This window comes from Pseudopipra pipra, chromosome 4, assembly GCF_036250125.1.
Source record: "Pseudopipra pipra isolate bDixPip1 chromosome 4, bDixPip1.hap1, whole genome shotgun sequence".
In the NCBI taxonomy this organism is placed as follows: Eukaryota; Metazoa; Chordata; class Aves; order Passeriformes; family Pipridae; genus Pseudopipra; species Pseudopipra pipra.
In genome coordinates this window covers 23,245,160-23,270,890 of record NC_087552.1, presented here as the reverse complement: position 1 = coordinate 23,270,890, position 25,731 = coordinate 23,245,160, and the positions used below count along the sequence as shown (strand labels likewise).

The following is a 25,731-nucleotide window of genomic DNA, read 5'->3' as shown; positions in this document are numbered from 1 at the left end:
GCTAAAATAAAATAATGAATAGGGACTCATTAAGCGAGGGCTGCTCATCCTTTATACTGAAGAAAGCAGGGGTCCAATGGAAAAGCTAATCTGTTATCATGCAATTGAAGACTGCATAGCAATGCATATGCACAGAGGTCAAACAAAGGTTGCATGTGCAACATAAACGCAGACGTTTTGAATGGAGCACTAGTAAGGGTATTTTCATCTGGTTTTGTGCTTGAGTAGTGTGACTTGTTCTGTATATGAAACTTAATAGGCAGTGTTTACAGATTTGGCATAATTTAAGATTATAAATTGTCTTACTAAATGTTATGTTACTCTCCTTAAAATGTATTATTTTCAGTGCATTAAGCACTTGGTTAAATTCTTTGGTCCAGATCAGGCAAGAGAGCAGATTAACAGATTCAATTTTGGAGCGCTGAGATTGGGGAATGCATCTTTTCTCTGCCACAATCCCTCCTATTTCTTGCAAGGTTCTTGTGAGGAGGCCAAAGCACAGATGCCTTCACAAATGAAGATTTTGTCCGAGAGTCAGGCAAATGAACGAATGACAAACACTGTGCCATTCTGCAAGGGAAATTTATTCTCCATTGTTTTAGATTAAGCTGCCTCAATGAAAAGAATGGGCATGCAACATGTCAGTAGCTCATAGCCTAAGTGGGCTGCCACAGGTTCACTCACATTTTGAAAGCCATTTGGTCACATGCAGACTAGCAGCATTCTGTTACTGTTTATATATATACATATGTATCTACAAATATTTATATGGCCTTTGTCACCAGTGGAGATAGCTACTCCCAATTAATGTCTCTCCTAAACAGGTCTATGGAGTCAGACTCCATTATTATTTCCATTTTGCAGAAGACAAGGTGAAACAAGAGCAGACCAGAGTCACAAAATCTTTGTGCCTAACTCCCACTGAAATGAGCCAAACTTGGTTCAATTGCAGAACTTCAGTGGATCTGAATCCACAAATCAGATGAGCATCTAGGTGGGATTATACTACAAAGCTTTATATCTTTAAAAGGTCATTAGCGAACTGAACACAAAATTTTTCAGAAAGCCAAGCTGTATTATTTCCTTCAGTAAGGCATCAGTTACTACCATAAAAACATTAAACAGACAGGAGAAACTGCAGCAAGGAAGTTATACCAAAGGGATTATACCAAAAGGTTGCAATGGTGGGTTTAATGGCTCCTTTTCACGCTGCTTATGACTTATTTTTCTCCTAATACTGTCTATTTATTGCATAAATAAAAGAAATATGCCAATAAACACTGAAAATATAAAAATCATTACTGCTGTCACACAGTAAGAAAAATCTAGTCATTTTAGTCAACAGTTTCAGAAGCATGATTTCTATACATATTTTAGATCTACATTAAAATATAACGAAGATTTACAATACAACCTTTACTTAGCCCTGAAAAATCCTTTTGATATCAGACATGTTAAACCTAACCAGAGGACCAAAGCACTCCTCTAGCTCTTCAATCCAAGTGTGGAAGGTGTTTGTCCACTAGTAGAAACTTATTGTTTGGAGAGAAGCGAGAGCAGTGCACCATTCATGTGAATTTTTTCATTCTTAGTTTTGCTATTTGCCCTCCACTTGTCAGAATGTCCATGGTAGGGCTGCAGCCCTCCTCCAATGTAACATCCATCTAGGAACCACCCACTGAAAACATGAACGTTCTTCCCAGAAGCAGCAATGTCATCTTAGTGCCAATACATGAAAACACACAGGTGGTAGTGTTTGTTCTCAGTGGGTGCTGGCGCCCAGGATTGAAAAGCTACAGATGCCGTTCCCTCCTTGCTCTCTAAACACACAGAGGACTCTGCAAACATGCTGCTTATAGAACTTGCAGAAAACCAAGAGCTTTTTCACCTCTTAAGAACAATGTGCTTTAGAGACATAATTCATTTTCCCTTATTTTTGTATCAGCTAGGCTTTATTTCTCTCTGTTACCTAAAATAACCATAAGATATTTGTTACAAAAGGAAGGCTGTAGCATTGGGTTTATTTTAACACACTTTTTGGCAGCAGGATGCTACCTTACTGCACAAACATGTTCTAAGGGAAAGAAGCTTGGTTAAAAAGGTTAGATTTTTACATAAACAATGGCTCAGGCTGTTTATGTGCTTCCATAACTTAGCAGCATTCCATTTTGTTTGTGAGATTTAGTTTGCTTTTCTTTGGTGGTACTATTTTGTTATTAAACAAAACATGTACATGGCTGAAGCGCATGTCCAGAGACCTAGAAAGTGTCTAGGGCTTTCTTTTTGACCCAAAGAAAAATTTCTGAGGGATATATGTAAAAGTTAAAATGTAGTGTTTAATAAAAAAATTATCAAAGTACAATGACAGCAGATATTCCAGACTGAATCCTTCTGAGGTTGTACAAAGCATAGCAGCTCCCTCTGTCATAAGGAATAGTCAACCTAAGACAAGCATTAAAACTCCTCAAAAACCAAACCACTACACAGTACTGTAAATAACCATCCACAAGGATAGATAGTGTCAGCTATCTGCTACTAAAGATACTGGATCAATCACAAACATTTGGAGAACACTGTTTTAAAGGGAATTGACCAGTAAAAATGTCAGAATATCATTACACTTCTGTATCTGGCTTTCCATGAAACAGTAATCTAGGAGAAATGTGAATTGCTGTACATTTAATACAACCACTGCCAAGGAGGAACCATTACACATACCAGCATCTCTATTTCATACAGAGCAGCAATTCCATGCCCAAATTTTCCCACATGAACAAGACTCTCCCTAGACAGTTTAATCCTCACTGTCCAGCTAAAATGCCTACTGCAGCTGTGCTATCCCTATTTGCAGTAAGAAACTTCTTACTTAGAATTTTTTTCACTACAGCTATAGCTGGAATTTTTATCTCCCCTTCTTTTTTAAAGGAAGAAATGTTAGTAACCACTGGTCTGGACAGAATCAGACATAAAATTTTATAAAAGCCATAATTATTGCAATTTTTTACTTCCCCCTTTTTACTGATGACTTCTGATACATATTTATTTTCCAATTTAAAAGGCAACAAAAATAATAATTGAAGTACATCTTCGGGCAGCTATTAGCAACTCAACTGCTAAGAGAACATACAGAAAACTACATTTAAAAAATAATAGAGTTTATGAGATGTTCCAGCTCTTTAAAAAATGATCTGAAAGAATGCTCCCAAAGTCTTAAATTTATTTGCAAAACTGAAGTTGGTAATGACAGATTCAGAAGGCGGCAATGTTATTTCTTCATCTGTAACTGTATTTTCAGCTGGTGACTTCCCACAGGCAGCTATCATTAGTTCAACAAAATCTACTCAGTGGCCCTTATTCAAGCCGAATATATTTAACAACTTAAAACAAAATACTGAGTTTTCACTTGTTACTCAATCACAATAGAAAAGAGATTAGTAAAATGTCACATTGACCTAATCAATACACATTCAGATTTGAGAAGAGGTATTCAATAATTAATTTAATTTATTTAACACATATGTTGATCGCAACATATGTCAGTGTAGAATTAGATTGTTAATCATTACATTTCAGACTAGGATTTCTGTGCTCATTTCTTCTAAAGGAAAATCTAGCTGGCTGCTATAAAGGTTCACTCAATACAACAATACAAGTTGCCATGGTTAGAAATAAAAGTTCTCTCATTGCTTAGGCTAACCAGACACAAAACAAAGCCTTAGATAGTACCTAACCCAGGTAAAGGAAGAGACTAAGCCCATTTGTTCCTGAAGCTATGTCACTTATGCTGATTTTCCTAGTGCTACTGCACAGTCACCAAGACAATCTGTGTTTGGGAAGCAAGCAAAATTTGCTAGAAACCTCCTGCAAATGAAACCCAGATGCTTAAGCACAATCCCAGATGTCTCCTGCACCGTGTGGCTTTGATAGATTAAATTGAGCATAAGAAAGAGATGAAATATTTATGAAAATTAAATTTGCAGGATGCATGTCAGTAAGCCTGAAAAATATTTTTTTCAAACAAAGACAGGAAACCACATTTTTCACCCAATCAGGTTGGGTTAGGTTATAGCAGTGGTATTCATGGAGCTCCCAAGACACTTGCATTTCATGCAGACCACTAATTCCAGAAACAGGGACTGCAAACACTGCCTCTGACACCAGCGTGTCAAACATTTATAAACTACATGCTCACATGAGTTATTATGTTTCACTCCTTATCCACCAAAAGTTTAGTATTGTGAAGGCTGGGAAAAAGCACAAATCACACACAGCTCTCTGTGTAATGATACCATGTACTGGACACCAAACACTGCTGGAATGAACAAACCTGCCCTCTTCCACATTTAAGGGAATGCTGTCAGACCCTTAAGCAAATTAATATATCCTGAGACATCTTCAGGCTATTTGTTCACCAAAACTTTACACTTGTATTGGCTTTCTCAAAAGAGCAGTGAATAAAAAAAGTTACTGTGGTAAAAGAGAACAGAAAGCATAAATTAATTCAGATACTATTTACAATTAAATGAAATCATAGAAACACTAAATACCTCAATTTTTCCAATGATAAACGTCCTGTATAAAATCTCCAAACACAGCTAACATCTCTCTCTCTCCACAGTTCAGGTCTTGCCTGTCTCAGTAGATCTGTTATCACTATGATAAGCCTTACTACAGAACATGATCAGGTTTTCCTTTCCTGGCCATTCCAACATTTCATCCCTCTGCAAGCAACTGTCTTGAAAGGGTAGCACTCCTTTTCAAGATGCTCTCCTCTCTCTTCTAGGGAATTGAGAAACCCAGAAGAATTTTTCAGAAGTTAATCTGAGATTATTTAGCACGCAATTACTTCAAAATCCTCCAATATCCATTCAGATACAGAACTACGACTTAATACACACAGATGTGAACTCAGCAAAGCAAAATGAGTACAAAAGGTTAATATTTATACCATGGATTATTAAAGGGGCTGCACCTCTCTCTGTAGCTCACTGAATATTTCTGAAACAGAAACCAAAAGGCCATTTACTTCAACAAAGCAGGAACAGAGACAAATCTAACACTTCCCATCACCCCTGTACTCCTTGAACACTTTCTGAGTGCATTACAGGGCTACTGGATGAGCCAGGACAGCAGAGCTGTCCCAAAGGAGATGAAGGGGTTTATTTGAAGAAGCCCAGCAAGCGACTTTTAACAAACTCTCTTTCAAAAGAGAAGCAACGAATATCCCATTTCCTTTACATGGAATGTGTATACACTAAGGCTCAAGTACCTTTTGCACTGCCAAACTAATGCAAAGCCACATTTCAGCAGAGGAAGAACAATACACTTGCTTCATGTGCATGTTTTGACTTGTATTTACAAGAACACACTGTGTCTAAAGCAATAGTCCAAAAATCAATTGATCAGTACCATTGCAATATCACAGTAACTCCAAAGATAGACATCATAAAAATCCGTAGCATTAGAAAATATGTCCCCTACATTCAGTTTGCAGTGTCAAATGCTAAAAAATAGTAGAGCTGGAAATAGAGGTTAGTAAAAAGACAAGACTACTCCCGGTCTGGATACTAAATTGACACACTAGCTTTGCTCATTTTTTAAAGGAGTTAAGCCTCCACTTTTGCAAAGTACTCAAGGAAGAGAGTAGTCCTGTCAGTCTCAAAAGGACCATTTAAGTTTAAGATCACACAGATCTTCGAAGTAACCTGCTTAGTAAACAGTTCATGGTTACTTTGGTTAACACATGGCACATCTAGTTTGAATTCACTTAAGTATTCTGCTTTCTAGTTATGTATCCAGAACAACAGGCCATTCCAAAATCACACACAAGTGAAGTGTTCACCAAACTGCAAAACAATTCAGGCCTTCAAACTCAATATCTTTGTAAAGGCCAGACAGGAAAGGATGGGTAATAAACTTCAGTTCAGAACAAGTGGTGCAAAGTACACTTCATATGTCCTGAGTTGAACCATATCTCCTAGAAAAACAAGGAGGGAGGAAATAAAAGAAGGAAAGACCCTAGTATTGCTATTTTCCCTCCAGGTATGATGCTGAAGAGATCAGATTTCAAGCATCTGTGATGCTCACCACAAGCTACTTTTATTGCTGATTAATAGTGAGAGATTAATAGCTGGGGATGCCACATAACAGCTGCAGTCTAAAACTCTTGAGCACAGACGTGGTTATACATTTAACAGCTGGGTTCAAACTTTCAGTGGATTTTGCTGTATGGTAACTAGGATCAGTTTACAGTTGAAAAATTATTACTTTAAATGCGCGGTGCACAACTACACCACACAGCTACCTCTAAAGTAATGCAGCCCAAAGGTTACCTATCCTCACACTTCCTGAATCATCCTTCAACTTTCAGCAAGCCAAACGCTGTCAGGTCCCATCTCCTAATTCCCACATTTTTTAGTTTTAAGCCTCTGAGTGTTAAAATGCATCAGAGAACAGCAAATATCAGAGATGGAGGTGAAGGCCTGGCACTTCTCCAGACAACAACTAGACCAGCAGGTGAACATGTATTTTTTTTGATTAAATCAAAGTACAGTGTTGCCTGCTAAATCCCTTGAGCAGTGAACTGTATGACAAATAATTATATCAAAGAATTTTGCTACATCAGTTCTATATATTCACCATATTGCAATGATAATTAACAATTACCTCTGCTCAAAGTCCCTGTGGCTTTGGACCCATTAATTGTAAATGCTGATATGTCGCTCCACAGCATGAGGCTGGGGTACACCAACAGAGAGCTCATAGGCATAAGCATTACAGTCCTCCTCTAAGATACAACTTTCTCCCTCATATTTTTCATAAATGCTACACTTTTTCATTTAGAAAGACTACTCTGTGATTTCCTCATATCACTTTAGGACAAGGCTGCAATACAGGCAGTACCTATTTAAAAGATGCCCATTTGTAGCTCCACTTGGGATGACACCAATGGGAAGATGGGAAAATCTTCCAAATCAATATTCTGCCTCTATCCCATATGGGTAAGAGAGGCAGGAAAATCTCAGGTTTTTGGTAAAGATCCATTTTTACAGTAAGTTAAGACTTACACTTCATTCCATGTATAGGACTGATGTAGCTATGCAGTGCCAGATGCAAAGGATTTGGACCAAAAGTACAATTATGCCCCAAAGTTCAGCCTCTTATGCAACGTTTCCTTTTTTTTTTTTTTAATGAGCTGAACTTTGCTCAGATTATGGGATAAAAGAGAGTTTTCAAAACAAAGAAGAGCTTTCGGTAAGAGCTTTTGTCACCTGTTTCCTTTACAGTACAACCCTCTAGGTTGCATCACCAAGCTCAGGTAAACACTTTTTTCTAACCATCCAGTTAAATTAGCTTTTGGTCTACATTTTTTATGCTTCAGTTTTCAAACAAACATTACCTTTTCTGACTTTATTTTTGAACATTTCCTCAGAAAGAACCTCCTTAAGTCTGAATTCCAGCCTGGAAACTTACCCTCTGCTGGGGTGTTTGTATAATTCTTTCTGCCACACTCTGCAGGTTTGCAATGGAAGATAGAAGCAGAAAATAGTGCTCAGTCCAAAAGACTGAACACAAGACCTACAGTTCAGTTTGACTGAACTGCTCTGCCTTTCTTCCTTACTCTTTGATCTCAAGTTCAGAGAAGATTAAATTCAGCAAATACTCTAACAAACAGATATGAGCAACAGCCAACACTGGTCACAAGCAAACCATGTCAAGAATATTTCAACTCCCTCTAGGACAAAATATAGGCCTTGTGGACATAAGTAAGACTGCATGTGAACTGGAGGACAAGGTTAGCACTCAAAAATATTGTTAAGAAGTTGGAGAGAGTATAACACCATACCCAGCCAGTATAACATAATGCACGCACAAAAGCAATTGTACAAACAAAGAAACACTCAAGTATGAGTTCTGTATTTTGAGGAACATGCAGAGAGACTGAAAATGCAGAGTAAAGTTCAGCAAAAGTAATTGGAGACACTCAAGACCAGATAAATAGAATTGGGCTTGAACTGGCACAAAGATGACCAGAGTACACTTAGGACTAATTTTTCTAGAGGTGAGAACAGGGAGACAGTAGAACCAACTGCCTGAAAACCTGCGGTCTCCTCATCACTGAAGGGAAGTCAAAAAACATATACATGTCAGAGAGACCATCTAAACCCTTGATATCTAGTGCAAATCATCCATTACATTAATGATATAACTGTATTTGATATTAGTAACCATGTGGAGACATCAGGACCTCCTCAAGTATAGGTACAGGCAAATGGCAAACTCCACATGCTAGTAATTCATGTCCTCACTGTGAACATCCTGCAAGGAAACAGAAGCTTTGAAGGGAAAGAATAGATGCATCTAGTAAGCAAGTTTAAGCTAGAATTAATACAGCTATGGAAAATCTTGATCTCAGCCTGAGGCATGGACTGAATTACTTAAAAGACCTCTTAATTTGATTTTAATCTCTCCTTTTGTAACAATTTCTGGCCTTTAAACTGACCTATAACCCAAAAGTTAGGAGGAAGCAAAGTGTTATAGTGATGCAACTTAAAAAGAAATAAATACATAAAGAATATAATTGTACAATACATAGATTTACAAGTTTTTTTACATGGACTAGCTCCTAAAATTATCCTAAAGTACTCAGCTTCAGTTGCTATCACTCTGTCATTCTTTATTTGCCAAAAGATTTTGGGCCGGATTCCATCTTATGTTCAGTATTTCAGAGGAGGACATGGAGCTGCTGAAGGCACCTGTGGGAACCTGCATGGGCACTCCCTGGCAAAGATTCCCCAACATAAGCCTCTCACCCCCTGAGCAGTGCTGGCAAACAAGAAATTCACAGCCCATGGGAGGGAAAAAACCCTGTACTGAACAAGCCACTAGTTACATTTCCTAAAAAAGTTTGTACAAGTGGTCAAAAATCAAGAAGAGTTTTGACTCCCAATTGCCAGGAAGTTGGGAATGTATTTCAAATGCAAACTGTGAACTCATAAGCAGCTAGGTTTCAAATTACTCTTCTGGGAATCTCCTAGTAGCCTTGTAATTCTATTGTTGATAAGACACAATATCTGATGATGTTGGCTTTTGGCATAATTTTTGCATGCTCATCTCTGTGCCTGAAATTCCTGAAGAGAAGGAAAAATCTTGGTCTCTTCTGTACAACCTACATTTTCCATGCACATCTTTCAGCAGCCTGCTGCATTTCTTCTACAGGTCTGCTTAATCCCCTTGCAGATCAGAATAAATCAGAATACATATGATTTCCTTGAAGGTCATCACAAGATTCTCAGTGTCTTTAGGAGAACATTATTTTGGTATGGATAACTCCGAGGATAATCTAAGAACCCCCTTGTTTTTCAAGGGATCATACAAAAAGAAAAGTGTCAAAGCATTTACCCATCAGAATTTTAAAAGGGATTAGTAAAACTCAGGAACATTTATGACTTGTAGTTTCAGGGGAGTTGATGCAGCCCCAGCTGCACTCCCCACTTCGGCAGTAGAGGGTGCTGGCAGAATACTGAGGGTTCATGCAAAGATATCCCGGACTGGTCAGTCAGGTGTGACTGCAATTTCTCCAGAGCCTGCATGTCACAAAAGTATCACTTAGGAAGAATGGCACCAGTGAAAAATTTTAAACTAGTTTTTCAGTATCACCTAAAGTCTGTAAAACCTGCCCAATCCCATGCCAAAGTGTGAAGCACACTCACTCCTATGCCTCATACACAACTTCTGCAGTCATGTCCGAAAACAAAGTAAAAAATTAGATAAAAAAATCAGTACAGTATTCTTATGATTCAAGGAGAAAATATTGACCAAGGATTGCAAACTTGAATCTAAGCTGCATATGCCATTACACTTGCTAGGATTCCTGCAGTCCAACTGCTCAGAATCCTATTCTGCATCTACCATGCTCTCTCCAAGCCCAGCTGCTCCCACGGACACTGTATCCACCCCATGAAAGCTTTCAGAGCAAACGGACTGCACCAGTGGCACTGCTGCTTCTTCTGCTCCTTAGCTTCAGCACGTCTTATTAAGGAAGCCAGGGTAAAATCATCTCAAGGATAAGGAGAACTCATGGTTGATGCTGAAGGGCTGTAGGTGAGGTCACAGAAAGTTTACCTATGTAGTTAACAGAACTGACTAATTTATGGGAAGAAAGAAAAACCTTCCTTGCTGTGCATATTTTTTTTCTCTTTTCACATGTGATACTCAGCTTGCTAGCTAACTGCTTCATAATGAAAACATCCAAGCTAAAGCATCCAAGAGTGTTTCATTAAATTATTTACCACTTTTCAAAAGACACTAAGCCTAAGAGAAATTTCTGACAGTAATTTCATAGTTCTTCCACAGAACATCCATACATGAAGATTTACCGTAAGCACATTTATAAACTTAAAAAAACTCCCAAAAAGTCTGCTCATTTACTGCACCCAGAACTTGTTCTCAAATGCAATTTTTTGTAAGTATGCTTCAAATCCTCTAATATTCCTTACTTTAAGTCTCTTAATAAAACAATAAAGCAACTGTGACTCTGCTGTCAATCACAATTCTGCCATACTGCAATCTGTTTACTGCTAATTAGTGTCCACTTTTCTTATTAGCTATGTTAAATTTTTGCTTCTTGATGGGTAAATACGACATTTTCACTTATAATTACCATGATGCTTTCCTGCTAAGACTGAAGCATGAACACGTTCAGCCTTCCTACGAAACCAGGACAAGGTTCCTTAAGTCTATAGCTACTATTAAAAAAAAACACCTCGCTGTTAAAAGGGGTAATCAGACAAAAGTTACAAAAACCCAATAAGTCTGAAACGCTCAAGATTTCTAATGGCAGATTAGAAATAACACAGCTGCTTTAAAACTTTGTATTCCGAGCGGTGCAAGTAGTCCCCAAGTTGTGCTATCAGAAAGCGAACAACAGCGGGAGCGGCTGCTCACGCCGCACCACCGCGCCGGCTGTGCCCGCACGCCGTGCGCCTCAGGAGCATCACCCGCTCCGCCGCACCCCGCAGCCCGGCAGGACCACGACCACAGTCGGGAGCTAAAATCCTCCCCCCTCCTCGCCCCGTCCGCGGGCACCTTCCCGCCGCCCGCTGCCCGCCTCGGTCCGTCCCTTCCCGCTCACCTCGGGCGTGCAGCCAGCGCCGCGCCAGCTCCCAGGGAGAGCCGCGGCCACCGGCCCCGCTCCGCCCGCCGGCCCCGGCCGCCCCTTCGCCGCGCCCCCGCCCCCGACCGCTCCTGCCCCCGGCCGGCTCCGTCAGGCGGCGGGGAAGGGCAGGGCAGGGCTGGCTGCGGGCCCGGCGGGAGGGAGCCGGGATAGGGCCACCCGCCGGGCTGCCGCCCCCAGAGCCGGACACAAAGAAGCAGCCGGGACACCGATGGCAGCGCCGGGGAGCCGCCGCCAGGAGAGGAACCCCTCGGCTGCCCCTGCCCCGGCACACCCCTGACCCGCAAGGAAGCCGGAGCCGTCCCGGCTTTCGCACATCAAACGTTCCCTCTGCCCGGGAAGAGACCCGCAGCCGCGGCGCGCTCGGGAACCGCGACTCTTCCCCGGGCAGCAAGCGCTCGCCAGCAGTAGCTGATGGCAGCCAGGAACGAGGAACCGACAGCTCCAGCCCGGCGTGGTTTCAGATAGAGCACCCACCCCGCAGCTTGTCACCGGACAACTGTTGTAAACACTTTCTAAGCTTGTATCATTCTTCGAGTACTAAAGGAGCCGCTTCAATATTTGTGCAGTGCAGGATTTCCCTGTAAGCCTGTTAGTGAATCAGCCGCACACATGGATTTAACCTCACCCCTGATGGTCACACGTGCGCAGCAGTTGTGTCACTTCTCCCCTGTGAGCACGTTAAACAAAGCCACTTCATCTATGCCTAGGGTTTATAGACTTCTACATTATCAGGTCATCAATAGACGCAAAACGACAAAATAACCCACAGAATCATGGAATCATTTAAGGTTGAAGAGACCTCTAAGATCAAGTCAAACAGTTTAAACTACCACCACCATGTTCACCACTAAACCACATCCCCTAGTGCCGCATTCACGCGGGTTTTTGAACTATCTACACGTCTGCCCCTTAAAACGGGAAAAAATGTTTTAAACAATTGTTACAGCATCAAGCAGCAAAAGTATGTGTTCTGTTTGCATTCTTGAACAAAATACAGGTGAGATCCTTAAAACACCGAACACAAGCAATAAAACAGGAAAATTACAAACTGATGTACCACAATAAAAACTACCACTGAGCAAAAAAAAACCCGAGTGGGAGTAAACTAGGTATTTACAATTAAACTCCATATCAATATACAGTCATTGTTAATGACAGCATTTAATGGGTAAATTCCACTACCATGTTGCAAATGGTCTTTGGCTTCAAACAAGTGATCCCTCTGAAACTTTCTGGGGATGATCCACAATTTTGATGATGCTTAGCAAAACAGAAATCTTTGAGGTGTCCACCTAGCAGCTGTCACACAACAATTACTAGTATTAAAAGAATAAAATTCACTTTTAATGTGACTCAGAGTAATCTGGCCAAAGCATTCATAAACCATACCTTGACCAGCTATCATAAACGTGATGAGCATTACTCTTGTTTTCCTAGTGATGAGTGGAATTTCTTTCTTCATCCTTTTGTTTAAAACTCTATTACCTGTTGATTACTACACCAATTTACAATGCAACTGCAACACAAACATCCATTTCTAGACACATGAATGGAATGCAACAGTTATGTGAATACAATCATCATTATGCAAATATAATTTTTCAGTCTTTCTCATATGTTTTCATTGGAATATATAGCAAGAAAATAATACAGTAGTGTCTAAACTATTTATTTTCTAATGAGTCCTAATTAGAGATTTGCTTCACACAGATCAGTTTTCACAGCAGAAATTTTACCTTAGTTCTAAAATTCATATTTAACCTACATGTGGTCTTCAAAAAGCATGCTTGAAGTTTCCTTCCCGAAATCCCATTAAAAAACACCCTTAGAACAATGCTGTGTCATCTGCTGACATGACTTCAAATGTTTCTGTTACTAGAACTAAAAATCCCAACTGCCACCATATCACACATCTTTCATTGTACACTACAGAGCAGACCATTCTTCCTACATCAAACACAGATGACCTTTTTGACTGCACGATGGAAGATTATCACTATTTTGGACTCTTGGGATGGATACCTGAAGCTTCAGTTGTGTGACCTTAAAGGACTAGATGAATTCAGAGCTGCAAACATCTGAATCTGAAAGACTGCCTTTAAAAGTATGGGTAATCTAACTGAGATGCTTTTAGAATGCCAGCAGAATCAATGCATCAAGAAAAGGAGGTTCTTGTGCAGACTAAAGCAAACAAGTGTTTAAAATCAGTCTTTAATTCGTGTCTATATCTGACTACAAACTCAGTGGGAAGAACCTCAAATATGACTGCAAAGCTGTACCCTGACTGGGCAATTTAAGACAAGGTGTGCTGGGATGGCTGCAGTTAGCTAGTCAGGCTCCCTGAAGGTAACCATGCGTGCCGGCACAGAAAAGTGAACTGAGGTAAAGCACCTTGTAAAAGTTACTGGCTTTCATGAATTTCCTTTCAGTATTAACCATAGGTGCCCAACAGGTACTTGTTAGCATGTGGATGGCAGGAGGACTCTTTTAGACTGAGAGTCAGTGATGTATCTCTGTAAATTAGGTGGGTTTTGGCAAATCCATACAGAATATATGGATATCATATGCTGTTCCTCTTTGGGACAGTGGCCAAAAAGAAAGCATAAATTACATTAACACATATCTTGATCACTTTTTGGAATTAAAACGGGGGTGGAAACATAATATGGTTGCTTAGGATACCATTGTCATGAATTTGATGACACGGTAAGTGTCCTCTCCTGTCTCATATTCCAGTGTTTCAGACCTTAACGTGAATAATACTGTCCCATTCAGCAGAGCAAAGAGGTGACAGCACAGTGATGGGAAGCAAAGGGAAGGGAGAGGTTGTCCTGCTCTTGTTTCTCAGATGTCTTCCAAGTCCAAGGTGTGAGCTGCAATTAAGGAATCTTTTTTACTGTGTATTTTCAATGAGGAGCAGGACACTCCTGTTATTATTAGAGCACAAAGCAAAATAAATAAATGAAGCATGAAATAATGTGCTATAATTACAGGATTTGTAGGCAGGCTGTCAGCGTTCATGGATCATTCCCTCAATCCTGGGGAATACATCACTATTATACTCTTACTTATACAGAGTGCATAAGCAAGCAAAAGTATTGCAAATTATTTCCCTGATATGGACATTATATTTCTGAAAATGAAAAGTTTCAAGTCATCGTAGGTGTGGAAAAAAAATTTCACATCTTAGAGGATAACATCATTGTTTCCACAGTTGTTACTGTTGCCAATGCTGTAACTATATCTTTTTTCCTGCTAATTATGCTATTTCCCTATATATTTTGTGTTCTGTAAAAGCTCTTTGCCTATTAAATCCTTTTCTAAGCAGAAGCACAAATTAAAAAAGTCTAAATTGACATTTCATTGCTGGTGTCTATGTTTTGCCATATAAAAAAACAATCCAGTACTTAAACTACAGTAAGTAATAGCCACAAAGGCTCTTTCTTAAGATGAAACCTGCTTACACCTGCTTTCTCCAGGAAAGCTGGCAGAAATGAATTCTATAAGGCATTATTCTCCAGTATTTTTATTCATTTTGTGGTTGGTGAAACATAGTGTCCCCATCTGTGGAGAACTAACTCAAAAAGAATAAAAAGGTGCTTTCGCTCTACTTGAAAAATTGAGGCATTCAAATCCAAGGACAGGCAGACAACAAAAGCTGTGACGTACTTAGAAACCTCTGAAAAGACTCTTAAAAGGCGCTGGAGAGGTGAATTGAACCTCTTTTGCCCACGTTTCTTCCCTCTTGCCCCATTCCAGCCATGGGGATGCTCCCCTGGCAGCCCAAGAAGAGTCATGCCCCCAACCCTGCTCAGGGACAGCCACTGCCTTGCAAACAGCCCGCTTTCCCCTGTGATCCAGCTGAGGGAACCATCTAGTATTCTAGGCACGTATTCCTCTGGGTTTTGTCTCTATTTTTTTTTTTTTCCACAGAGATTTGCCAAAGTTCCCCCTCTCCTCTGACACACACACACACTCACACAGTCCCATTTGGGAAGGGTAAAACAGCAGCAGGAAGGGAGAAAATCCCATAACTTGTCCAAAGCATGCAAGGATGATTTGTGTTCTCATTTATGGGGTATGACTGTCACCGTTGATCTGCTTTCAGGCCTAGATTACATCTGATAAGGGCTGACCTTATTTGAGTATTCACACATTATGCACTCATGGAGAGCATGTGGACACAAAAGTCCCTCAGATGTTCTGGGCATCAATCACGCTCACAGCATGGAGGCTGACAAACTTTTCTTCCCTTAACTCAGGAGAGGAGAGAGTAGTCCAAGACAGACTTAATAAAGTTTAAAGCTGTGCCACAGTATATTTGGGGCCCATTGTCTTCTAAAAGTGTTCTTTTCAACAAATTCTCTGCAGTTACCACGGGCAACAATTCGTCTTTAACAAATTGGGGCGGACTGTGTGCAGACTGTAGGGAGGAGGGGAAGCGAACAAAAGGTTTGTCAGGTCTGTTAAATAAAAGCCAAACAATCAAAACCCTTCTGTTTCTTAGTTGCCCCATAATTACAAAACCAAAGTAAGTTCTCAAAATCATTCCTAAGAACTTATGAACCTGTTGTTCACCACACACAAATACTTACACTCATTACCACAAATAACATCATTTTTAAAAAGAATATATTATAAAAATCACTAATGACTAAAACATTTCATCTGTTGCAATGACAGACACTTCTGTTTAATCTTTCCTGATTTCACAAGAACTAAACCACTTTTATAAACCTTCTGCTTCAGTCTGCATGTTTATTTTAAATTATGAGAGAAAATCAGAGCAGGTGATGCATGTGCTGCTCTGAAATGCGCTTACTAGCAAGGCCTTGCTAAATTTGTAAAGTCTAAATTCTTATACAGTAACATCCTCAGACAAAACTGACTCTGTAGACTCCAGACTTTCATGGAAACAAATAAATTGCCCAAATAAGCCATCATACTTAGCTCTCAAACACCTTTTATTCACCGTATCTGTAGACTACATGAAAAGATTCTCAAAACAAAGTATGATTTGCTTTGCTAGATCATGCTTGTTAACTCCAGAACTTACTTAGGCCATGTAAACTTTATTCTACAGCTGGACACTCCAGCAGAAGCAATAAGTCAAGACATTTTTTCATATGACTGAAAATAAGTAAGTACAAAATGCAAATACTAGTTTGTTGCTGCAGTTTAGGAGATCAGTTCACAGTATGATGCATCTCATGAGGAAGTTCTGCTGCTTTTTCAGAGCTGGTTGTTTGAGTTTTGTTCCTTTTAAAGCCATTCATTTCTCAGTTATATGTCAAAAGTGGCTGATCCTTGAGAAAAGGGGTAGTACATTGCCAAGAGAGGTGACAAGACCTTTGGATTAAACCACAGAAAAAGTGTATTGAGAAGGAAGTAGTTTTCAGGCACAAGAAAATCTAGCAGCTTCAAGTAAAATGGACAATATCTAAGATGATAGCATAGAGAAATCCACTACCAATTTCAATGAATTTTAATTTAAGCCATTCCCAGCAGTAGCATAGACATTCATTGCCTACAGGAGGTGTATTTCCTAATGAGGACCTACTGTGGCTGTACATCATGTGTTGCAAAATATTCTTTTTAAAACACAAACAGCAAACCATCCACTTTGTCACGTGTGGAAATTAGGATATGGTATGCTAACTAAGGGCTGAGGTGTCCTGTCTATAAATCTGTGTTCAGTTTCAACTGAAGTGTTCATTAGAAAGGTTTTGGTTACAAAACATTTGGATTACAAATTTCCAAACAAATAATCATCCTAGAGGAGGTCTTACCCAGTCTAATATGATTAGGTCCACATCTTTTTTCCCCCCCTCCCCCCCTTGATTAAAAACTAGTCTTTAAAACTTGAAATATTTTGATGAAAAGAAATTAATTTCTTTTATCAGTATAAGCATATACACAAACATGCACATATAGATGCTCACCCCATTCAAAGTTCATTTGTAGGTTTCAAATGCATTTCCTATAATGTGGGTTATTCTGTGATATGGATAAAAGGCCACTTCTCTGACAAGCTGGATAAAAACCTAATGTGTGAGGGAAGATTGTACCTTTAGCTTTACTAACTCTCCTTGCTGACTATAGGCTGACTGTATTTGGGTAAGAAACCAACATCTTAAAAGGAGAGTTAATGGAGCTTGGACATATGTTTGACTTAATAAACCAGAAACAAATATTTATAATGTTTTGGCATATTCAGCCTGATCTTGCAATGAGATCCTGCACATGGAAGGATCCTCCAAATAGAAGTTGTCCCCACAAACTGTGAGCCACGTGGCCACCATCAGCTCCAACAACTGAGAACCTGGCAGCAATGTATCTACCACAACTACCACTACCACAGCAACTGTATCTGCCCGACTGTGGAACCAGAGCTGGCTTCTGTCCACATGTCTCAGATTGGGGCAAAATAAAATTGTATCTAGCTACAGAGGCTCAAGGCTTCCCCAAAAGGTCACGTAACATAGTAATTTCTGCGCTGACACATTGGATCAGAGCAACAGCTCGGTTTGTCCATATTCCTGTCTCCAATAAAAGGTATTTGCTTTCTATTAATTTTTAAACGCATTGCTTTTTAATTGCATTGGGATGTCTCCTGCCTTTTATTATGTAAAAGGTTAAACAGAAGAATTCAATTTGCTTCTTCTTTTTATATGTATTATTTTATTTTCCTTTTTCTGTCTCCTCTTATTGAAGTACTCTCTAACCAGCCCCGAAATTTTAAATTTCTTGCTCCTCTAGGAGATAGTTCATCTCATATTTTAGTCACCCACCCATTCCTGCTGCACCTTTTTATCAGGTGACCTGATGCAAATACAGTGTTCCTGGAGGGACGTGACTTTCACTGAGTGACACAGTAACTCAGAAATCAGCTTTATCTGTTGTTTGGAGACAAATGTTTTATTTTCTTTTCTCACTGTGCAAAGCAGGAGATTTCTTTGACTCATTCAAGAGGACAAGAAGGATACTTTTCATACTCAGAGTTATTTCAACATTCTGGAAATATACCAGGATTTGGTATTTAACAACGTGCATTTGCTGAAAATACTTTAACCTGCACACTTGTATCAATTTAGCAAATCTCTCGCAGTTCTGCCCAATTCTTTCTGACTTAAGCTAATTTAGATAATTACTTTTTCTTTCCCTGAAGTCACTCTTTTCTCCAAAGCCTAACATACCCAAAACCAATTCTAGAAGTAGCTTATTACTGCCTTCCCAGTGGCAGGAGCAGCATGCCTCCCAAATCTCCAAATCTCCTTTCCCTCTCAATATGCCAAAGAATGAGGCTGCAAGAGGTCGGAAGAGGAAGACCAAGAGAGATGGGTGGTTTGGTGTGATGACTGGGTACAGAAGGCAGGAGTGCCAGAAGGGAGGAGTACCCACAAAAAATTCTTTTAATTGTTCATGCTCTTTTTTCAGGGCTTTCCTCTCTCATCCATAGATGAAATCCCTCCATCTGGGGGGATCCCCCTGACCCAGCAGTCCACCCGCTTGCCTGCCACAGACAGAGCTGGCAGCTGTTCTTCATCCCCTTTCACCACCTGGGAACCTAAATTTAGACCTCTGGCCTGGCCAGAAGAAAGGGCTGAAGGGTCAAGGCCAGATGGGCTCAGTCCTATTCTCAGCATGCTGTTAGAGTGCTTAAGCCAGGCATGAGCATTTCTGCACACATAGACTGCTTGGTGCATTGTCAGGAGAACTGACCCCCTCCCTGCTGAGTGAGGTCTTCCAAGGTGGCTGCAATGCCAGTTAACATGCACATTTGAAAGTGTGAGTCGTCAAGGTTTAAATCTACATCAATAAGCCACTCTAGCATGAACTTTGTCTTCTTTGGTAACTGAGAAAAATTATACTAATGAGTTTTAAGCCTGCATAAAAGTAACAAACAATATTTTTATACCATAAAGTGTTCTCAACAATTAAGTTACTGCAGAGTCTCTTGGTACAATATCTTATCAGTACATAATTTCATATTTCAGAAGTTCCTTTCAGCACAGTTTGGATTTCAGCCTCCAAGCTATTCTCCCAAGCAATAAATGGACAAAGACATAGATTTATTCACCCCGCTTCCACCCCAAAAGCATGTCTGATGGATTTGGAAAGTGTCCTACAAATTCAAGATAGGCATCTGCCAAAATAAATTCTACCCTAATGGTTGCAGAGGTTTTTTTTCCTCCCATACCTCTTTACCGGTTAACAGTTTTATGTTGAAATCACCCTTTTCTTTTTTGCTGAGTAAAACAACTTGTTCCACTGTTTGCAATCACGTTGCTCTATAGGTTGAACTTCACGGTAGATCACCCTGAAGAACCACAGTGGCACACTGGTTTTAGGTATCCAGGTTTCCAGGGAGGTTAATTCCATAATATAAACCCACGACTCATAACTTTCCTATAATTACAGATGTACAAAGACCACAGAAGTCACCAAACACACAGAAAGTAAACGCATTTCATGACTTCAATGTTGTAAAGAGCACAAGCAGTACTTGGCATCAAAATAAATCTTAGCTGTATTTACAGATTTATCAAAAGCATGTGATAGGAAAAAAACCTCAGAACAACAAAAACACCAAAATCAAAACAACAAAAAATCCCCCAGCAACAACCAAGTTCCACTCCATTGATACTAAATTCTGTGTTTTACAACAGAAGACATGTCAAACCTCAAAGCAGTCCCTAACGAGATGTGGACACAATATGCCCTCTCTGAGTCACTTTTAACTTGATGATGAGCTTGAAGGCAAGTAGGAGCTTGCATAGTCCACTGGACCACTGAATTTTCAAATAGTTATTTCAGTTGCACTTACTTCTGCAATATTATTAAGAAAAAAAATCTAAATTTGAAGATAGTAGATTTCTACAATATCCCTTCTTTGGGAGGAGCATATTGTTTCCTTGTTTGTGGGGGTTTTTTTGGCTAAAATGCATATTAAGATATTAAAAAAAAAAAAACAAAAAAACTTTGGCTCTGCCTCTTTAAGTAAGTAGACAGCTTCTTTAGTCCTTCACATTCCTTCACCTGTCCCCAGTTACACAGCACAGCTGCTTGCGGGTTTAAGATTTTTTTTGTGAAGTAACAGTTCATGATAATCTCATTAAATCCTTTCTAACACTTTCCAGTTCATACAGGATTTCCTTCACCGGGGTAAGTGGAGCAAGGATTGGCTGCTTAAACCATCTCTGTGCAAAAAAAAAAAATGTCACCCAAACCCCTCCTCACAGAGCAACCCTCAGCAGCCCAAGGGTGCAGAGGAACCAAAGCTCGGCCCCAACCAAGGGGCTGGAACAAATCTGGAGATGCAGCAGCTCTTTTTGCTGTTTCTCTCTACAGCTGAAAACCTGCTTGAAAAGTATAATCCCCAATATCTTTTCCTTGTAAAACAAATCAATAAGCAAGCTCCTCTACCTGTAAATCATTCTATTTAAACATCAAAAGTTCCTCTCTCTGCTAGCCCAGGAAGTATTCATCACAAAAGAGACACGGAGTTGTGCTCTCAGGGTGAGGCTCCATGACCAGGCTGGCTGCTTAGACATCACAGCCATTCCCAAGAGCGGGAAATAAGTCTTCCCAGGGGGAACAGACAGCATGAAAGAAATGCGAGACAAAAAGAGGTCTGATTATTTTATAGATACGCCTTCTATCAGATCTTACAAGCCATGCTGTGGATGTTCTGAAGGCATTTTCAAGGAAAGGGACCTCCACAGAGAAGCCTTCATGACAAGTAGACGGAAGCGAGGCATTGGGAGGGACAGCAAGAAAAGCTGGGATGCTTAAACTGCTCTAAGAGGAAATGGCAACAATTTTTAGGCTCTATTACAGAAATTTCTATAGCATTGACTACTTCTATCAAAATAGTCAGTTTTCATTTCACTGTACATGGTCTCATCAACTGTAGTTTAATAGGATTTTTCACTGTTTACATGCACTTAAATGGCAAATGCACATTTCCTGCTCCAGCTGCCAAAAACTACTTTTTCAAATTGCCTGCCTAAAACCACCCAAAATGAGCAATGCAAAACATGTAAGACAGTTTAAGGTCTGTAGAGAAGGCTGGCCAGCTCAGGTATCTGGGTAACAAATATTTTTATAGGCCTTTCAGTGGCTTAAATCCAGGACAGCTCTGCAGTGATTTATTTCTCTTCAACAGCTTCTAGGGTGGCCTGTGTAAAATTAGCTGGTAATCACAAACCAGGCCCCGACTGGGCATGTTCCATACCCAAAGCAGCAGTGACCGGTGCTCTTTTGCTGAGGGTCACAGTAGAAAGACCAAGGACCGAGGGGGGAATGTGAGATATCTCATGTCATCAGAAAGAACAAGGCATTATGCTAGGATTTTGAAGGATCAAAGCACAGTTCATCTTATTTAAGCCATAAATATAAGTGTCACTTTTTATGATTGCCCTGCTATACTCTGAATAAGCATTAAATATAGTTTTTGATGGTTATGCAGAACTTGTCTTTCTAAAACCTACTCCCTTAAGAGCCAAGAATATAGGCTGAGTTGCTACTGCAGTTCAGTTTTTTAGTGGAAAATTGTCCCTATATCTCAGTGTGGAAGGGAGCAAATATTAACAGGACAACCTGTGTATTGGCCCTTGAGGAGACTTCTGATGTCTGAGACTTCACTGATGAAGACTTTTTCCTTAATTGCAGCACCTTATTTATGATAGAATTGTTTGCAAATCCCCATGCACTGGAAGTCTGCAAGTCTTGCCAGCACCTTCTCTGCTTCAGGGCACTGCCCTGGCCTGCAGGCTCCAGCTTCATCCATAGAACAAACATGCTTTGCAAGAACCATATTAAACATAGTTAGTGGTGTAAGCCTCGCTGGAGGGTGCAGCAACATATTTTTCAATTCTTAGAATCTTTCAATCTTTCAATCTTTCTTAGAATGAAGATTGCCAATCAATGAGCTCTCAGCCACTCACTGCAAACAGCCTAAGTACTTACTACATTTGGAAATAACTAGCTCAGCAATTATCACACAAGTCTTATGATGATGAACTCACCTCAGTCAGTCATCACTGAAAGGGCTGCCCAAGTAATCTGTAATAATTGCTTGGCCCTTGGCAGCTCTGGTACCACAAAAGGAATTTTGCCCAATCTCTGAAAAGAAGCATGTGCATACACCAAAAACATGCTGACACATTTATTCCATGAAATCACACTGGGCCAACATGGCCCACTCAGTAATATATTAGAGGAGGCTCTTGGGACCTCATTAAACTTCTACCACTAAATTCCCCCGGTATAACCAACACTGAATTTTTTTTCCTGCCTCCAATGCAGCTCCATTCACCTCTGCCAAAACATCCATCAAGACAGAGGCTGAAGTGTAGTGCCTATAATTTCTGTTTGGCTGGGATGATTCAGCAGCATCTACATGATCAGTTCATGTGCTGGTGCAATCTGGTATCATCATTGTCTCTCCATGACCTTAAATGATCACTAAGCTGTGGTAATTCTCATACACAGGTGAAAGCTAGAAGCTGATGGGAGACTCCCAAATCTTGCATGACCAAAACAAACAAAGAAATGCATCTCCTTTTCTTGATCAATTCCCCACTATCTTTATGAAAATTGATTCAGACAGACATTACAGTTTTATGCTCTCAATTACCATTATATTCATTCAGGTCTAACATAATAAGTACCTCATTAGATATGAGCTACTTATTGAATCTAGATGATTCAGTTTTGCCATGTTTTTCATTAATTTTGGCTGATCTATTTTTGGTATATTCTCTGGATGTACCTTCTTTAAAATGTGCTAATTTACTTCTCTGGCTGTAGATAATATGTTAATCTCAGCACTTGCAAATATTCAGATGGAAAATAAAAAGTAGACACTAGAAGTCACATGCTTATTTAAAACATGTAACTGGACAGTATCAATATGACACAAGGATAGTAGATGAAAATTAACCTACAATTCTGTAATATCATCAAATAAATCTACCTACTAATGAAGGGAAACACATTTCCATAAGAATTCGAGTGGTATCCAAGTAACAATTTCACAATGATACATTTTCAATTAAGGAATTACAATAGACTACACTTATTTTTTCTCTCTAATGGTAGGTTGTAATTCATTATTGTACAGGCAGCTGAATATTAACATACAGCTTCTGTTCTTTGTCTTTGCAGTAACTGGGAAATGTATTCAAGGTCAAATACTTTGACTAAAAAAGATACACCAAATATTTGAAGTTTTCATCTTTACCATTATCTGGTTATTTGTTCTCATCTTTTTTATCAAGATAGAGAAATAATCACAAAACATATGAGAAACTCTCTGCTAGACTGACCAGAGTGCAGAGGAGCATACCCGCTCATAACAAAAGCAAAAGTAGGTCTATTTATTGCTATTCTGTAACAAAAAAGTCTAATTTCCTATAAGGCCAAAAAACTTGAAAATCAAACTCATGGTTACAAGAAAGTAGAGTCATTTAACGAGTCAGTGTTTGCAGGGAGCAGATAATTTATTAACTATCCATTTATGGTGACAACCTGCTAAGTGCAAGAGTGTGAAAATTTGATAAAATATAATCTTTAATTATCTTATGTGGTCACTTCACATATTATATTCTGTCACAATATATCACTCACTGATGTTGCTATATGGTACAACAAAATGTTAATATTTAATCAAATTACAAGCAAAATGCATTAAATTCTAAAGATGATTTTCCATATGCAGCTACATATCTGTTAATAATTACATTCCTGAGTTTTGGTCAGATGGTATTGGTGCCTGAGAGGATGGGAACAGTACCCTGTACTGTCACATTCTCCACTATGGTCTAATTTCAGCAATTCAGCTTTCATTCCAAATGCCTAAAATCAGTAGTAACTGAATTTAAAACTCAAAAAAAAATCTCTATCCTTAAAATCTGTGAAAAATGTTTTTCCTTGAACTTGATAGGAAAATGAAGAAAGAAAGTGATGGAGAAAGAGAGAATCAAGACATTGTTCCCATTACACAGTATCTGTGGAAGGATTATTTCAAGTTAGAAAGCTACCAAGAAATGGGAAAAAAAATTAATTCTTACATGCTGAACGGTAGTTCCTGCTTCCCATGAAAGCCATCTGTTCTGTGTATGTACATGGTTTGAAAGACATTCCCAGGATTGTGTCAAGCCAAAGGAATCCCCACTAGAGTTACAGAAATATAAACTCCCTTTACACTGGCAGGAGAGCGCTAAAATGCTGCTCTAAAGACATGTATACCACCACCAGGCTCAGAACCATAACAGTTCTGCTGACATACCAGGCGTTACGTGGGATTTTCTCATCTGATATTATATTATGAGAACTGAAACTTTAGCAGAGATAACATTGCAATACTTGGAATTAGAAATTCTTCAGATGAGTATATGGCGAGATCTCCACTCCTCTCTATTGCAAAATGGCATCATCACCCTTTCTTCCATTTGCAGCTGGCATGAGAAACGCCTGGAAAATATTTCTGAAACAGGATTAATTCCATAGCGCAATTTTTGCCATTACTGATTTTAATGGGAGTGGGACATGGCACAGTTTGAACAATATACTTGTTCCACATTTATTTCCAAATTCTGGAAACAGGAGTCTGAAAACAGAAGTCTAATAATTAATACTTGTGTAAGAAGGACAGTCTTTCCTGTGGGCCTGGCATTTTTGCAATCCCTTGTCTACTATACAACTGAGTTCAAATTGCAATTATTTTTCCTAGGGAGCAATTAAATACTGCTACCAATGTTAAGCATAAACACAACTCTAACTACAAGCAACGCTCAGATGACTAGCTCAGGTTCAAGGGTTCACTGCACATGAATATCCATAAATACCACTGACAGCCTTAGCAGTATAATGAACTTTGCAGCAACTCATGCAGGCAGTCTACACAATACAACAACATAATGCCCCAAATCTTAAAGCAAGAAACCTGCAGAAGCAATTCTGAGCTGCTTTTACAGCTGAGACAGTGTATTTAAGAACTATTTAAGAAGTAGTCCAACCTTGTTTGTAAAATTTTCATGTGTTTATTATTTTTAAAATGGAATGGAATCAAACAGTAGAACTGAACAAGACATGAACTATATGTAAAGATGTCAGTTCTACTGAATCATCATGCCAATTAGCAGTATATTCTTGCCTCCATTAATTTAAGCATGCAACATTACAAGTTAAAAACCCTGGCCTTTTTAAGGCATCATATAATATTTTATCTTTAAGGTGCTTACATTTTTTTCTTGCAAACACTGGCTACAGTACTGCACAGCCTCCCATAAGCAGGTATTTCTGGCATCTCTTGAAATACATGTCCCACTCCCAGCTCAAAAGTCAGATCTGTGTTAAAGAAACACTCCCTATTTGAAATCTAGAGAATACATGTAAAGCATGGGTTTGTTTCTCTAATTCACTATTTTCTTGGTTGCAAAGATGCTGCTTCTCTACTGCCATGTGGAGCTGCTGCACGAATAATAAGAGAAGCTGCTATACAAATTTATGTACTTGGTAAATGCTCCTAGCAAAAGCGAGCACAT

At 39.4% G+C, this 25,731-nt stretch overlaps 1 protein-coding gene across 3 annotated transcripts in view; it reads right to left on the bottom strand.

The window, feature by feature from the left end:
- BMPR1B (bone morphogenetic protein receptor type 1B) overlaps positions 1-25,731 on the bottom strand; it is a 241,493-nt gene that overhangs the window by 67,444 nt on the left and 148,318 nt on the right. Inside the window, exon 1 of one of the 3 annotated variants that reach the window (XM_064651942.1) lies at positions 11,135-11,223. The exons of the other annotated variants lie outside the window; for them this stretch is intronic. The gene's annotated coding sequence lies outside the window, so the exon portion shown is untranslated. Of the gene's footprint in view, positions 1-11,134; positions 11,224-25,731 lie in introns of those variants that run through there. 3 annotated transcript variants of the gene reach the window in all.